The 16,022-nt window shown below is 39.4% G+C and overlaps 1 protein-coding gene across 1 annotated transcript in view; it reads right to left on the bottom strand.

The window, feature by feature from the left end:
• The window catches only part of LOC131689725 (protein O-mannosyl-transferase TMTC1-like), a 739,528-nt gene that overhangs the window by 636,559 nt on the left and 86,947 nt on the right, over positions 1 to 16,022 (bottom strand). The window lies entirely within an intron of this gene.

Here is a 16,022-nt window from a genome sequence, read left to right as displayed (position 1 = left end):
TGGTCACATACCAAAAATATGGAACCAAGTTCGCGTTGTCTTCATTCCTAAAACAAGCAAAAAAGACAAAACAAACCCAAAATCTTTTAGACCAATAAGCCTAACATCTACCGTGCTTAAAGTCATGGAAAAGATAATTGACGAACACATAAAATCAAAATATTTACAACTAAATCCCCTTAGTAAATCTCAATTTGCATATCAATCAAATAAATCTACTGTCACAGCTCTACATAAATTAGTAACCAAAATAGAGAGTACTCTCGAGAAAAAAGAAATTGCTCTAGTAGCATTTCTTGGCATAGAGGGTGCTTTCGATAACGCATCTTACAAATCGAAAAAAAAATCAATGGAGAAAAGAAACTTTGATCCTTGCATTAAAGTCTGGATCATGGAAATGCTGAATAACAGAAAAGTATCTGCTGAATTGGGGGAATCGTCCATAACAATAACGACCACTAAGGGATGTCCTCAAGGAGGCGTATTGTCGCCCTTGCTATGGTCGCTTATTGTAGACGATCTACTCAATAAACTTGCGGAAAAAGGCCTTGAAGTTGTTGGATTTGCTGACGACGTGGTCATAATAGTTCGTGGGAAGTTCGACGACATCATCACAGATCGAATGCAATCTGCATTGAACTGCACTTTCCAGTGGTGCCAAGGAGAAGGGTTAAACATAAACCCCTCTAAAGCAGTTTTGGTTCCGTTTACTCGCAGAAGAAAAGTGACGCTCAAAAGTCTGACAATTAATGGATCTGTCCTAAAATATTCGTCAAGTGCAAAATATTTAGGAGTCATTCTAGATGAGAAACTTAACTGGAACTTACACTTAGAGCAGGTAATAAGCAAAGCCACAAATGCTCTCTGGGTAAGTAAGAAAACTTTTGGAAAAAAGTGGGGGTCCTAACCTAAAATGATTCATTGGATCTACACGGTTTTAGTAAGACCAAAGATAGTGTATGCTGCACTAGTATGGTGGCCGAAAACAAAGCAATGTACGGCCCGGAAAAAATTAGACAAATTACAACGCTTGGCCTGCATGGCCATAACAGGAGCAATGTATAGTACACCAACAAAGGCCATAGAGGCAGCTCTTAATAAGCTTCCACTGCATCAATACGTGCAAATGGAAGGCAATCTTTTTGGGCATCTGAGTATACTGAAAGATTTCTTCATGAATCCATTAGTAGCAATGAATGAAGACTGGATGGAAAAAAGCCTAAACCTAAACATACCGTACCAAGTGGTTGAAATGGACCGTTGAACTTGGGAGATAGGAGGCCCAAATATTCTACCAGGATCAATTAATTTCTACACAGATGGATCAAAAATGAACGATAGCACTGGAGCTGGAGTGACTGGTCCTGGGCTTGATGTCTCGATACCAATGGGAAGATGGACAACTGTTTTCCTTGCAGAAATATATGCCATCTTAGAGTGTGCATCTATATGTTTAAAAATAAACTATAGACGCGCACGGATTTGCACATTTTCTGACAGTCAGGCAGCTCTGAATGCACTAAAATCCTACGAATGCCAATCCAAATTGGTGTGGGAATGTATGACACTACTGAAGCAACTGGCTGATAAAAACCAGGTTTATCTGTACTGGGTACCAGGCCACTGTGGAATCGAAGGAAATGAAAAAGCCGATATACTAGCTAGACAAGGCTCAAACTTACCATTCATTGGACCAGAGCCTTTCTGCGGGGTGTCCAAATGTGTATTACAAATGGAAATCAAAAAATGGGAGGAAGATGCAATACAGTCAAACTGGATTGCAACAAATACTTCAAGGCAATCAAAACTGTTCATAACTCCAAACAAGCGAGTTATGGAAAGAATACTAAACATAAATAAAAAATCACTAAGCATTGTTATTGGGCTACTTACGGGGCACTGCCCAGCCAGATATCATTTGAAAAAGATAAATCGAAGTCAAACAGAAGTCTGTCGGTTTTGTGACTGTGATATAGAGACCTCTCAACATTTGCTCTGCGACTGTCCAGCACTACTAGTGCGTAGAAAACAATATTTCAACAAGGCCATACTAAGTCCTTGTGAAATCTGGTTAGAAAATCCCAACGTGGTAGTTAAATTCATTCTAAGAATTATACCAGACTGGGGTACTTCGCACCATCGGACAACGACAGTTACCCTCAATGGTAACTCGTCGACCTGAACCGATGCGATATTAAGCAGGGGTATACCACAATAGATCAACTCAATGGTCGCGGTGGTTCCAAATCCTAACAAAAAAAAGTCATTCAGCTCCCGGCCTTATAACGATCTACTTGGATAGTCTCCAACGGTGAACTAACCCTACTCCGACCGACAGTTCCCCGATGGAGGAATTTCCCCCGACACCGATACTCGCTTCCTTGAGCCATTTAGCTACCAACTTTATCGAGATCAACTCGAATACTATCCTACTCCGACTGAGAGTTCTCCGGCAACGGGATTTTTCTTAGTACCGGTGTTTGTTTCGTGAGCCAATTAGCTCCCCTTTTCGTTACGATACTCAGGTAGCCAACGGCGGCGACCTAGCCTACAGAGATTCCGTGTGAAGCGTAGCTTCCGGTTCACTGGCGCCTCAACGACCCACTGCTAGCTATTCGACACGATCTGCTCGGTCTAATCCCCGGCGGTGAATCTAGCCTACTCACGAGCTACCTGGTAGGGTGTCCAGGTCGGTCCGGCGATTCCAGTGAAACCTGACGCCCGATTCACAGGCGTCCCGACGACCCAAGCCCGGTGCTACGTCGCGTACTACTCAGCTGGTCCCCGGCGATGGACCTAGTCTACACTGTTGGAGAGCTTCCCGGAGGTGTAATTTCTCCCGAAACCCGATTAGTGGTTTCCCGGTGGCGTTCTAGCCAATGGCGCTACTTTGTTGGTCCCTTCGCGACCTCCTTTGCAGCTCAAAGAGTATACTCGTAACCACTCTATTGACAGCGTCCCAGATACGCTCGTCGTGGCACATCTTTTCGACGATATTGTCCACTGTCACACCCGGCATACTCCTACGAACTTCTTCGAACCTAGGGCATTCAAATACCACGTGTTCCGGAGTCTTTTGCACGTCCACACACTCCGGGCAAAGGGGTGACGAAGCATGTCCAAACCGACGCAGGTACTTCCGGAAGCATCCGTGCCCGGACAAAAACTGCGTCAGATGGAAGTTCACCTCTCCATGTTTCCTATGTACCCAATCAGATACATTTGGGACGAGTCGGTGGGTCCACCTTCCTTTCTCAGCGTTGCTCCACTCTTGCTTCTACTTAGCCAACGAGTCCGCTCGGACCAGTCTCCTTGCATTACGTGTATTTCTTCACTAGTAGCATTCCATGTCCTCAGCCAGAGTGATGCAGATAGGAATCATCCCGGCAATTACGCAAACCGCCTCCGACGATATCGATCTGTACGCACTCGCGACACGAACCGCCATTAAGCGAAACGTGCTTGTCCACTTCGTCTGGTTCCGCTTTGAGTTCAGTGCAGCACCCGCCAGAAGACGTCTAGTACTGCCTCTTGCTTCACCGTGATTCGCCATGATCCTTGCCAATGCGTTAGTTGTCCTCGCAGCCTTCTCATATACATAGTCGACATTGCTGTTGTAATTTAACCGATCGTCGACCATCACACCCAGATGGTTCAGCGCACGCATCGATGAGATGAATTGTCCCCCGCCACCGATCTCGACATGCTAGATTTTTTTACAGTTGATGACCAGCACTATCTCGGTCTTGTGGTGAGCCAGCTGCAACTTGAAGTGAGCCATCCAGGTTTTCACGATGCCTATTGTCTCTGCCATCAACATCTCCACCTCCTCAAGTGTCTTGATGGTTATCGTCAGGACAACATCATCTACAAAGCCGATGATCTCAACTCCCCTGGGCAGTTCCAGTGTTAACACTCCGTTGTACATTATATTCCAGAGCGTAGCCCCATGTTCGTTTTGTAGACCAGTACTCGGTTCTGGAAGTAACTTTTCAGAACCTTACATAGATAGTCCGGAACCCGCAATGTGCGGATGGCGTCCACCGTCGATATTCCTTACCGGAACCCGAACTGCCTCTGTGATAGTCCGTTCTCACTTTCAGCGTAGGGCATCAGCCTGTTGAGGATAACCCTTTCCAGGAGCTTACCAAGAGTATCCAGCAGGCATATAGGCTGATACGATGCTGGATCTCCTGGTGGTTTCCCTGATTTTGACAGCAACACCAGCTTCTGGATCTTCCATCTATCCGGAACATGTCCGGAAACGCCAGGATCGCTGTCTTCGGTGCCACGTTCGGGATACCATCCGGTCCGGGAGCTTTCTTCGCTTTCAGCCTCTCTGCCACAATAAGGAGCTCGTCGTTGTAAACTCGATTGTCACCGGCATTTCCACTATATGCATCAACGTACGGTGTAGGCGGCCATGCGGTTGGGTCGTGCTTCGGGAAAAAACCCTGCACGATAATTTTCAGTTTGTCGACTGGCGTCATTGGACCCTTGATCCTGGCCATAACTAGACGGTAAGCATTGCCCCAGGGGTTGGCGTCTACTAGGGCATTGCAAAAAAAATGTCAAAGTAAGCTCAGATGCCAAATTTCACATCATTTGGACAATTTTAGACCCTCGCCCACTTCCCTTGAAATTTTTTGAAATTGGTGCTATGGGAAAATATGGAGGAAAAATACATTAAATGCTATAACTTTTGAAATAGAAATCAAAAAATTACAATTTATACCTCTTTTGAAAGGAAATAATCTTAGTATTTGAAAGGAAATATCTTTGTTTCTAGAAAAATACAGAAAGTGGGGAACTGAGTCATTTTGGCCCGAAAAACCCATATTTTTAATGATTTTTCTGCTCCGTGATGCAAATCATACATATTTTGTAGTTTTTCTAATGTAAAAAATCTCAAAAATCGAACGGAACCCTTTTGATCTTAGTCCGAATACGAGAAGTTGGGGTTATAGGGCTTTTTGTCATTCATATTAAATTTTATCATTTTCTCATGCATATATCTCTATTATTCTTCAATAAATTTTCATTAAATGTAACTTGTTGAACGTGTAAAATTCTGAGGAATAAAACAAAAATAAAAACGTTACAGGTAAAATTCAGAAACATCAACTTTTTGATATTTACTCTACAAATCTCATTTTTTCATTATTTATCCTAATACCTCAACTTCCCCTATTTTTCCAGGAATGAAACTTTTCTCATGTGATCCCTAAGCACATTTTACACTAAAAGTAGTATAAGAATTTTGTTGTTAAATGGAGGTAATATGTGCGATTTTATGATAAAAAATGTGAAATCGACACTATATGTCAGATAATTTGATGTTCCTGAATTTTACCGGTAACGAATCTATTTTTGTTATAATCCTAAGGATTTTCCACGTTCAACAAGGTTTAGTTTATGAAAATTGAGTGAAGAATAATAGAGATATATGCACGATAAAATGATAGTTTAATATGAATGACAAACGGCCATTTAACCCCAACTTCTCGTATTCGGACAAAGGTCAAAAAGGCTCCGATCGATTTTTGAGATTTTTTTCACATTAGAAAAACTACAAAATATGTATGATTTGCATCACGGAGCAGAAAAATCATTAAAGATATGGGATTTTGGGGCCAAAATGACCCAGTACCCCACTTTCCCATTCAAATACTAAGATTATTTTCTTTCAAACAAGGTTTAAAATGTAATTTTCTGATTGCTATTTCAAAAGTTATAGCATTTAATGTATTTTTCCTCCATATTTTCCCATAGCACCAATTTCAAAAAATTTCAAGCGAAGTGGGCGGGGGTCTAAAATTGTCCAAATGATGTGAAATTTGGCATCTGAGCTTACTTTGACATTTGTCATAATATGAGAGGGGGGGGCCTTCGAGAATTCAAAAAAAGTTTTTTTGCAATGCCCTAGCGTCTACTTCTCTGCACAGCTACTTGTAGCAGATGAACTAGCTCAGCACTATCTCGCTTTTAAAAGCGGTCATGGCCGCCCGGAATGTTACCTTACACTCTTCTCTGACTACCTCAGATCACACTCTCTCAACGCGTCTTCTGGCTTTTGGGTAGGCAGCCCGGAGGATGCTAAGCCTATCACTCCACCAGGACGCCGGACGCCGGTAGTTCCTAGGCTACATTTTCCTCGGCATTTTTACATCACATACCCTCGCTACTGTTTCCGAAAGCTCATCGGCACTCGGAATTGGAATGACGCTGTCAGCAGGAAGTGCTGTTTGTGTATGTGTGTGTGCGTGTGTGTGTTAATCTCCCAAATCCCACTAGCCGGCAGCGGTATTATGAAAATAAGTTTTTTGCATATGGTTTCCCTTTGCAAACAACTTGATTTCGGGATGTAGGAGGTGTTAGCTATATCGATTTTCCAATGACCCATTTCAGAATGACAGTGACCTAGCAGTACAGTCCGAGGTCATTTTCCCATCAACAAGCCCCACTCAATTATAATACGAGATTTTTTTACCAGTATTACAGTCAAACTTTCGATTCCTTGCTATGAATAAGTGTGCATGGAATTGACGCGTATTTAGTGAATCATGAAATTTTAATTGATTGTTTACAGGACATACCTTTTTGCCTTTCTCATATAAAGAAAGGCTATGCAATCACTTCAAAAATCGATTTTCCAACCGAGGCCCGGAGAGCCGAGTGTCATATCCCATTCGATTCAGTTCGTTTAGATCGCAAAATGTCTTATGTGTGTGCATGTATGTGTGTATCAAATAATGTCACTCAATTTTTCAGAGATGGCAGAACCGATTTGCACAAATTCAGTTTCAAATGAACGGTATAACGCTCCCATAAGACGCTATTGAATTTTTAGTTGATCGGACTTCCGGTTTCGGAGTTACGGGTTGAAGAGTGTTATCACACAGCAAATTCCCATATAAACTGGTAACCTTGTGATGCCCGAATGATGTAATACATATGGGTCATTCCATGCGAAGTGATCAAGGCACGTGTAATCGACCTCCACGGATTTGAACAAAATTTAGAGGAATTGTTCATCTAGGGCCAATATATAAAAACCCAAATTTTTGTGACAATTGAACCACCCCTCGGGTCATGGGAGCACCCCCCGTTTTGGCAAATTGTCAAAACCCTTGATTTTCTTTTGATCATATCTCCGGTTCTATTTACTCTAGAATCAAACCACAGGATGGCTTTTGAAGAAAATTGTTCAAGGAGTCTATAAAAAATATTATTTTTTGCCGACAGTGTTGCCAAGTATGCAATTTTTTCAGTTAAATATTAAAAGTAAATTTTTCTCAAAATACGTATATTTTAATTTTGAAAATTTTAATGCCATCGCGTTCCTCAGACATTTTTACATAAAAAACACTTATCATCTCAATATAATATGAGCGCATCCTAAGATACACCGTTTTGAAGAGAAAAAACCGCAATTTCCCATATAAAATCGCAAGCGCACAACGCTAAAAAACCAACTTGAGTATTCTGAGTTCAAACATAATTTTTCGTGAAGTAGACGAGAAATGATGAAAAACTACGTATTTGGTTTGCTTCTAGCAGATCAGGGTCGATTTTTATGACAGTTTGAAGATTTTCTCAATTTTGGCCAATAAAAATGGATTTTTATATGAGAAAATCGGAGTTTTTCCCTTCAAAACGGTATATCTCAGGATGCGCTCATATTATATTGGGATGATAAGTGTTTTTTATGTAAAAATGTCTGAGGAACGCGATGGCATTAAAATTTTCAAAATTAAAATATACGTATTTTGAGAAAAATTAAGTTTTAATATTTAACTGAAAAAATTGCATAGTTGGCAACACTGTCGGCAAAAAATAATATTTTTTATAGTCTCTTTGAACAATTTTCTTCAAAAGCCATCCTGTGGTTTGATTCTAGAGTAAATAGAACCGGAGATATGATCAAAAGAAAATCAAGGGTTTTGACAATTTGCCAAAACGGGGGGTGCTCCCATGACCCGAGGGGTGGTTCAATTGTCACAAAAATTTGGGTTTTTATATATTGGCCCTAGATTAACAATTCCTCCAAATTTTGTTCAAATCCGTGAAGGTCGATTTCAAGTTTGCATCTTTTTTTGATCACTTCGCGTGGAATGACCCATATTTAAATACGCTCAACATTACTTTGATTTGCGGGTCTAGATCATTAATGACCAATTAAAGTAGTTTTGACCACATTGGTCACCTATGACGGATCTTGATGCCCCCTGGGAACTCGCCAAGTTCCCGAGCTAATGTCCCGCCTATTTTTCAGCAAACTCTTAACCGATATTTACAAACTTGATTTCAACCGCAAGATAATATAAGATAATACTCGCATTGACTGCTATTGAATTTCATTTAGTTCTGACTTTTGGTTCCGGAGTTACAGAGTGGTTAATGCGGTCACATAGGGATTTCTCATATAAACCGGTACAATCGTAATACCTCATAGGTTTAAAATCTATTGAAATGAACATCAAATTACTTCGATTCGCAGGCCTAGATCACTGATGGCGAATCAAAAATTATTGGAATGTATTGTCCACTATCGATAATTCCGGAAGTCCCAGGGCTCCGGGCACATTCCAAATCTAAAGCCACTTCGGTGTTGATTGAACCAAATTTCACTAACCTAGTCTCAAATGGAAGGTATAATAAAAAGTTCTGTGTTGAACCCTCCATCTACCCCTCCACCTCCCACCTCTCAACCACCCCCCTCTCTCACCTCCCACCCACTCAGGTCAACCTCCCACATGCATTCCCCTCATCCACCCCGTATAGTAAAATAAGTTAGATGATTCCCGATGCATCTTTCCCCTCCCACTAATTATATCCCTTCCTGTCGTAACCTTTCGACTCCATCTTGGTTTTTTTTTTTGCTTTCTTGTTGCACCTTCCGCATAGGCGTGTCAGCGCTTCAAAAATCGAATACTGAATGAGCTAAAGCCACAACGACACTTCCCTTCTCCACCATGAAGTTAACATGAAGACAACATTGAACTCACGCTGATTAAGCTATATAAATATTATATTTTTGTTTGTTTGTTAGACGTTGCCACAATGTTATATCGAACATAACCAGCCATTAAATCATAGTTTGGATAAATGAGAAAAGCACAATTGCACCACTAGGTGGATTAAAACAAGTTTTACTTCATACATACCGTCCATCGATTACGATAAGAAATCTTGTGATTACATGACAGAGGCAATATGACGTCCGTTTACTGTTGACTTTTGCCACAAAATATTTCCGGAGAAACCAAAAATGACTACAGCACAAAAAGCGAAAAACAAATTTCTTCAAATCCTCGATTCTTCATGATGACTAAAACATCTGGTGGCAGACCATTAGCCTTACAATGCAATTCGCGTGACTGTTGCAAGGGCTTCCTAATCAATCCAATCCTTCTTTAAACCAGCGGACACTTCAGAAGGTAACTTTTACTTCACTGAACTTTCTTAGATCCATCGTCTTACAGATGCACTTAAACTTTTTAATGTGGGAAGTACAACAAAAACCGGAAACAGTTGAAAAACGCCGACATTCAAAATTGTGATCGATTTTGGGGAAATATATATGAGAAAGGCGAAAATTGACGGGATTGAAAATTCCTCGTTTTCGACGCGCAACGCGTGCTTTGATCGAATCATGCATTCATAGCTGTATTTATTGGGGAAATATGAAATGGTCAATTTGACACGAATGAATCCGTAAAGGCGATGTGTAATGTTGTATGACTGTGTATAACAGTTTTGATTTTTCTATTTATGGTAATGTCTTCAAAAATAGGCTTAGGAGATTGACTTAGCTTATAAGATTAAGTTAAAGTAATATTGTTGTAATGCCGTATACCATGTAATATTGTTAAATTGTAAAGTGAGATCATAGTAATCAGATGAAAAACGTACGTACAGCAGATGAGTTTTTACGCGTTTTCGAGGTATACTTCTGAAGTGTATCTTGAAATGGGCTTTTCCCACCAAACAAGGGCAATAACATTTCATGTAGACCAACACCGGTCAGATGAAAAATGAGAATAAATAAATAAATAAATAAATAAATAAATAAATGAATAAATAAATAAATAAATAAATAAATAAATAAATAAATAAATAAATAAATAAATAAATAAATAAATAAATAAATAAATAAATAAATAAATAAATAAATAAATAAATAAATAAATAAATAAATAAATAAATAAATAAATAAATAAATAAATAAATAAATAAATAAAAAAATAAATAAATAATTTATCTATTGTTAAAGTTTTATTATCACACCGTCAGAAGATCCAAAATTCTAACTGGTTTCTGTCAAAATTCCAACTAAAATTAAACGCCCTTTGCTTAATTTGTGCTTTCATACCGGCTGAAAACAGCCACAATTTCGAATGGGTTTTCCTCTCCAGTGTTCATCCCTGTGACCTACAGATACATACGAAATTGACTTTCGTCTCGTCTCGACCTAAACATTGATCGCAGTTCTAGTAAACAAACCAGGATATCCAGAGAGCCTAAGCTGGTTTATTAGTTGCAAATCCAACGCAATCCTTCCCATCCCATTCACGTTCGTAGGAGCCCTGAGTTCATTTTCTGAACATACACACAGACGTGCGCGCGCGTTTGCCAGATTACAAGTGACATAGTGCTGCCATGTTTCGATAAATCAACAACCATGGGACCGACATCAGGGCACTTGAATCTGGTTTACAAGAAAACACAATCCACTTTTCCCAACGGTTGCTCTTCCGGTGACATGCTCAGCAACCGCCATCCAGTTGTTTGCCCGATTCAGATTCCGGAGGTGTTGTTTGTCTCGTTGGCATCTGTTTGCTTTTAAGTGTAGGTGAGCTGGTATGAGTGTTTGTATGTGTGTGTGTGTGTGTTAGCTTCCATGTACCTAACGATCGAAAATAAATCGCTTCACTGAAGCAAGCTTCCATCGAAGAGACCCCTCAAACTACCATATCTACTGCCAAACATTGCAGATGGCAGTCTTCGGTAAAGGTCCCCAAGAGGGTGATGCTTTAAAAAAGCAGACACACCCTAGTTTGGATAAATGCTGCAACAGGGTCGTAGCTGCTACTGGGAGATGGACGTTATGAGAGGTGATTTGATCGTTATTATATTTCCTAACCGACTGAATATCGGGAGCAAGGCTGAACCAACAACTTTAATTTGGTCCTTCCAAGAATCGGCCCTGATTCAGAAGGATGAATGGATACGTTCGATACACTCCGTTACCTGGTACAAGGTGTAGCTGTAATCAATGATGAACCAGCTGCCGCACGGTTGGGGTAAGGGCGGTTGCCGTAAGGTGCAGGAAAGTCGATTTTTTTTCTTTTCGAGTACCTTTCGTTTGGAAAAAAATTTACGATTTTTTCAAAGAGCGTCGTTTGGTACACAACATGATGGTTGTTTCCATGCGATGAGGATAGTGGGGAGAGCGTACTATTTTCTTCTTTACTTCTCTAAGATGGGTCAATGATGCAAAAAAGTAGGAAGATTGGTTCGATACAAGACAGAAAAAAATAACAGTCGCCTTCAAGCGCACCCAAAGTGCTCCTTTTCGGTGTCTTCGATTTGCATTTGTGCAGCCGTAAATCGGGCAAGGTTGCCGAGGCTTGAGGAATAGTGCAACCGTAAGCAAACAAGCTTTATCCTCATCGGCGGAGGAAAGGAGACTCTCTTTGATTATTTTTATTTCATTTTTTTTCATTTTCACAGTGCCGCTCCTATCCATGCACCTCGTCCTTCGGTCAAACCGATCTATTGAGCTTTTCTATTAAATGGAGACACCTGATACTCTCGTCTCGTTTGGATGAATGGCTATTGTAAACGAGTGTCGAGGAAATCTGTTTTTTTCATAGCCTTTTGAATAGACATAGAAAGGGATAAGGAAAAATCTTTACTCGAATGTACCGATACTCTTTTCATCCAAGGAGAGCAAAACAAGTTTTAACATATCGAAAAACGCTAGTTTTCGATACAGTCTACGTCCGTGATCCATTTCCTTTGAATAACTTAGTTTTTAGGGAATTTGACGAAAAGGAAATTCATCTTAGCTTGTAATGAAGGTTTTCAGACCAATCGATTCTGAAGCCTTTTTTGCTTTTGCGACTTGTTTTTGCAAGCAGGTGTTTATATGGTGGGTGAGTTCTGAATCACGCAAGTAACAATGTGAAACGTGAAAATTTTGCAACTACTGCCGAATGTCACAATTTCTATGTGTTTCCTTTTTTCGTTACCACTTTTTACATCAACATTCGTTCTTAGTATTTCTCTTTTTACCGATTGAATATAACCCTACAGAAAGTTATTTTTTCTGAGCTGTGAAGAAAGCTATCATTTTCACCGATTCAGGATTCATCTGAGATTAAAAATTTCAATCGAATTGAGGGTTTCAATTTAGCTCGAACCGAACCTCAAGGCAAGCAAAAGTGGTTTGGGAAGATGACATTTAAGTATGAATGTATCAAGAGCGTAGCACTCAACATTTTAGTGTGCATGAAGATCTTTTCGTTCTCTGGTTTGTTTCGTCGCTGGTTTACAATTGAGGATCATTGGGGAATTGAATCTTTTACTGTCTTGTCATTATTTCCCTGATCTGAAGGAAAGGAGAAAGTAGAGAATTAAAATTGGAAGGTAAGGAAAACTAAAAGCACAAAAACAAACAAGTAATAAAAACAGACGGGTAGTTCGAATCCCCTGCGAGAAGGCCTAAAGCTCTTTACCACGCTGGCTTAGAAACTAATTAGTCGTTCTTAGTCTCATCCACGTATGGATAACCGAAAATTCGAAAACGAAATTTTGTGACTGCTGGGCAATTGCGTATCAAATGATATGAATTTTGAAGTTGAATAATAGTCGTGTCATGATTGAAATTACAGTGGCCGGTTAAAGCCTAGATCAGCATGCTGCGGTGGTTTTTCGAAAAGTTTAATATTACGTTCACACTACGAGTTAAAACTTGTTTTAACGATATCTTGATGATAATTTTTATTGCTAACTATAATGATATGTTTTAACCCTGTAATGTAAAAGGGTTCTTTTCCAACAACACCGAAACATTCGCGCACCCAGATGTCTTGAGTGTGCTGTACCAAAACGATAGATAGATATTGTCAGTACTAGATTTTTCAATGATCTAATACACTAATACACCTTTGGGGGTGAATCCACCCCTGGTTGACTACAATTTTCAAAAACAAAACTTTTTGAAGACTTAGTGGAATGTCACAATTAACCCTTTTAAGATTTATTTGCCCTCGCTTAACGCTTAAGCTAGATTTAAACGTACTGGTAAATCTGGTTTAAAAGTTAAGCGAGGGTGAAAATATCGGTCCTAAGATAGATATCTTCCGTTGAATTCCACTATAATAATAATATTAAACTTTCACCATCAAAAAGATACTAGTATTTCGACTATGACGTATAGTCCTCTTCAGTGATATCAACTGACTGTCTCAGAGATTCAAAAAAAAATTCAGGCTTAATTCACCTTATTTTCTGGGAAATATACATTTAACGTTTGATAAATTTTATAGTCGCACTAGCACCATGTTGTGACAAAGTCAGTATTAATATCCCTGACTTTGTCACCTAAACAACGTCGAATATGAAATCGTTAAAGTCTAGATCCCCGTGTATATGGACAATGATCTGACGGAATTCACTTACACGATTTGGCACCGCGCACTAGCATCGATACATATTAAAAGATTCAGGCTGACGTATGGAGAAGTCGAATCCGTCACAAACAATAATTGGAGAAGCTTTTTGCATGCTTTTCTCAACGGTGTTCGGGTGTTGCGAATACGGATGAACCTTGTGTGTAATCTCGTTTAGCAGCAGAGTAGTATCACTGTCGCCAATGTGATAATCATGTTTTCTTTCTGGGATGTCATCATATCCCAGGGATAACATAAGGGTTTGTGCATTGAGCCGAATCCCCACGGATTTTAGGTTCGAATTATTCCTCTGGGGGGATTTTTTTACATAATTGCTTTCGCTTAACTCACCACCTTAAATAAGGAATCGCCACGTACGTCAAAAACAAAAAAAGTGAGTCATTTGATCAAACTCTATCTTCTTGATTGACTTTCGAGGGCAAAGTTCTGTAGCCAGACGGCACACTGCGGTAAGCCATGCTCCAAAACACAACGAAAATTCAACTACTACAGCCAACATCTCCAAACAGCCTCCGACATATGCTGATACACCTAAGACTGCAGGCTAAAAAAGCCGGACAAACAATATTCCACGTATCTCAAGCCGATAGCTAACATACCTAGGGAAGTAATGAACATAAAGGAAAAGGTTTATATCAAAGTCACTCTAAAACACAAAAAGCACCAAACATCTAACAGCGAAAATCAAAACTGCTCTAGCGATGACGACATGAATACAAACACGGGCTAGCGAGATGGCAGACGGAACTGTCAACAAGTCGCTGTGGGCAACCCTGAACGATGCCTCCCTTTGAGAAAAAAAATGACCCTTGAGGATAGAACCTTAATAAATAGTAAAAAGGGTAATCCAAACTTAATGTATGTATGTTGTATGTATGAATGTATGTATGCACTGACCAGAAAAAAAAAGAATTTTTGAAAAGAAAGTTGGGTTATTTTCTACACTGTTTATCCGTGATGCAATTTTATGTTGGACACCCTTTATCTGCTCTAATTCAGAGCTACTGGAACAAACTTACTTGAAGTTTTATGGGGTTTATCATAAAAACCCACTAGCTCGCGTTTTCACCACTAGGTGGCACATAATTCATCAGAATTTTTTCTTCAAAAAAGATATAAATTTTAATTTTCCAAGTTCTACTTTAAAATCTATGGCACTTAATATATTTTTTCCTCGTATTTTTCCATAGTGCCCATGCTAAAAATTTCAAGCCATCCGGGCGGGGGTCTTAAATATTCCAAATGATGTGAAATTTGAGATTTCAAAAAGTGCTAACTTTTTAACCGAAAGAAATAGCGCTTGGTCGTCTTCGATAAAGTTATAGAGGAGAGTATTTTTGTAAATTTTACAGAAAATCTGTTACTCACAGTAATCGAGTTATGAGACAGTTTGTTAAATTCTTATATTTACCAATAACTTTTTTGTTTCTGATTTTTCGCGTTTATAATGTACGCAGGTACTTTTTATCATTACAAACGCACAACTTTCTTGAAGAGTCCAGATGGCTGAGAACACTTTGTAAAGAGTTAGACCTGTTTTTGATGTTATTTTAGCTTGATTTTGAACTCGAAATTGAAAACATCTTGCCAAAAGATGGCGCTTTTTACACACACTAACATTGTAGAATACGTAAAATCGCTAATATGGGAAGTTTCTACTACAAAAATGCTGTGTTCATCCACTGTACAGTGGTACAATCACTGTTGTCAATGCGATAATCATTGTGTTGCTTCTGGAATATCATCATAGACCAAGAATATCATAAGAATTTGTACATTGGACCAGAGTCCCAAGGGTTACTGGTTCGAATCCTGCCTCTAGGGTGATTTTTGTTCACATAATTGCTTTCGTTGAACTCATCATTCCGATTTCTTTTCTCCGTTCAATACCAGCAAAAAAGTTTTGAATAGGGCATTGGTACCCAAAAAGATTGTGATCCAGCCGGGGTTGACGATAAAAAATTCAATTGCACATTTATTCGAAATGTATTTTTTAGTTTTGCTATACACTACCTTCCTCTTTCATCAAAACTTTAGATTTTGTTGGAGAAAGTGGAAACGAAAATAATACAAAAATCTCAGCTTTGATGCTTACTCCAGTACCGGAACTTGACCTACTGCTTAAACAGACCCTACGAAGGTAATTTTTAGTGTACAGATAATTGCAGGGCTAGAGTTACGATCTTACTATCCACTAAGACTAGGGCTTGAACAAACAACTCCTCACTCTCTGAACCGCCAGTATAGGACCAGAGTATGGACAGACTCTCCGGAAAAAGAATCAATATAAGTAAATAACTTAGCGACTTATCAATGTATGTA

This window comes from Topomyia yanbarensis, chromosome 3 (genome assembly GCF_030247195.1).
Source record: "Topomyia yanbarensis strain Yona2022 chromosome 3, ASM3024719v1, whole genome shotgun sequence".
NCBI lineage: Eukaryota > Metazoa > Arthropoda > Insecta > Diptera > Culicidae > Topomyia > Topomyia yanbarensis.
This window is presented reverse-complemented; position numbering and strand designations above follow the sequence as displayed.